The 2,043-nt window shown below is 45.3% G+C and overlaps 1 pseudogene; it reads left to right on the forward strand.

The window, feature by feature from the left end:
* Positions 1–838: 838 nt before the first annotated feature.
* Positions 839–1,708, forward strand: LOC118848218 (annotated as a pseudogene).
* Positions 1,709–2,043: the final 335 nt, after the last annotated feature.

The following is a 2,043-nucleotide window of genomic DNA, read 5'->3' on the forward strand; positions in this document are numbered from 1 at the left end:
AAATAGTAAAATGATAAAAAATGAATGCTGTGAAATTATGACCAAGCTCGTTCTCAAAAAGGAGAAGGCACCTCTTCTCCATTCTTTTCAGAAGTGGGGGACCATAAGTGTAGAATGCAGCACGCGATTTCTATTTTTTCTAGCTGAGGAGCATTCTCTTCATGATACAGTTTTCCTGCTTTATCCGGGGAGTAGGCAGTAGTCATTTTTCTACCCTCTATAGCATGAAGCCCACAGATTTTGTTAACATGGGACTATTCCTCTGTGCACACACCCCTGACTTCTGTTTTCCTGCCACAAGTGCTTTCTTTGATTGATGTACTTGGAAGCAATCCTTATCCTCATTCATTTTAATTGAGAGTAATGAATTTCGAGTTTTTATGCTCCTAGATTGGCTTCATTCCATTTTTAACTTTCCTTACCTTGCTAAAAGCAGTTTGCTTTAGGATGGCCCTGAGGGTATTTGGAATTACATCTTTAGTACTTATGTACTTCAGTACTCATAAACTTTGCCCTGGTCATGATCAGTGACCAGCGCCTCCTACTGGTTGGGAGAAATCTCAAAAGGCCAGGACCAGATTGAAATATAACTGGGGGTAGCTATGAGCTCTTCCACCCTGTGTACACTTGCCTCCCCACTGCCTCCAGGTGCGGCACCACCTCCTCTCTCTCACTTACAGGTTTAAACTTGCCACTTCAAAGTTCTCCACCGATGATGATATTGCTGCCCTCGTTGTTGACAATGGCTCTGGAAGGTGCCAAGCTGACTTTGCAGGAGATGATTCCCCTCGGGCTGTCTTCCCTGCCATTGTTGGGCCCCCCCAGACATCAGGGTGTGATGGTGGGTATGGGTCAGAAAGACAGCTATATGGGGGATGAGGCCCAGAGCAAGAGAGGTATTCTAACCCTGAAGTGCCCCATTGAATATGGTATTGTCACCAACTGGGATGGCATGGAGAAGATCTGGCATCACACTTTCTGCAATGAGCTCCATGTGGCTCCTGAAGAGCACCCTGTGCTGCTCCCAGAAGTCCCCCTGAACCTCAAAGCCAACAGAGAAAGATAACCCAGATTATGTTTGAGAACTTCAACACCCCAGCCATGTACGTTGCCATCCAGGCTGTGCTGTCCCTGTATGCCTCTGGTATTGTGATGAACTCTGGTGATGGTGTGACCCACACTGTGGCCATCTATGAAGGTTATGCCCTTCCCCATGCCATCTTCCGTCGGGATCTTCCTGGCTGTGATCTGACAAACTACTGCATGAAGATCCTGACAGAGAGAGGGTACAGTTTCACTACCACAGTTGAGAGGGAAATCGTGTGTGACATCAAGGAGAAGCTGTGTTACGTCACCCTAGACTTTGAGCAGGAGATGGCCACTGATGCATCTAGCTCTTCTCTGGAAAAGAGTTATGAGCTCCCTGATGGTCAGGTTTTCACCACTGGCAACGAGAGGTTCTGATGTCCAGAAGCTCTCTTCTTTCTTAGGTTTGGAATCCTGTGGAATCCATGAAACTACCTTCAACTCAATCATGAAGTGTGATGTTGACATCTGTAAGGATTTGTATGCCAATACCATATTGTCTGGTGGTACTACCCTGTACCCAGGCATTGCTGACAGGATGCAGAAGGTCATTACAGCCCTAGCTCCCAGCACAATAAAAATCAAGATCATTGCCCCACCCGAACGCAAATATTCTGTCTGAATTAGAGGCTCCATCCCGGCATCTCTTTCTATCTTCTAGCAGATGTGGATCAGCAAGCAGGAGTATGATGAATCTGGGCCCTCCATTGTCCACTGCAAATGCTTCTAAATGGACTATTTGTGTTTTTTAATTTTTTTTTTTGTCAAAGGGTGTGACATGATAATTGCCCAAAAAAGAGATGAGATTGTCATGGCTTTATTTGGTTTTGTTTGTTTGTTTTTTTGGCACTTGGCTCAGGATTTAAAAACTGAAATGGTGAAGGTCTAAGTATGCTGGAGGCAAACATTCCCAGAGTTCTTCAGTGCGTCGTCAGGACTCTGTACTTTTGTTTTGTT

The sequence above is a fragment of the Trichosurus vulpecula genome, chromosome 4 (genome assembly GCF_011100635.1).
Source record: "Trichosurus vulpecula isolate mTriVul1 chromosome 4, mTriVul1.pri, whole genome shotgun sequence".
NCBI classification, from domain to species: Eukaryota; Metazoa; Chordata; class Mammalia; order Diprotodontia; family Phalangeridae; genus Trichosurus; species Trichosurus vulpecula.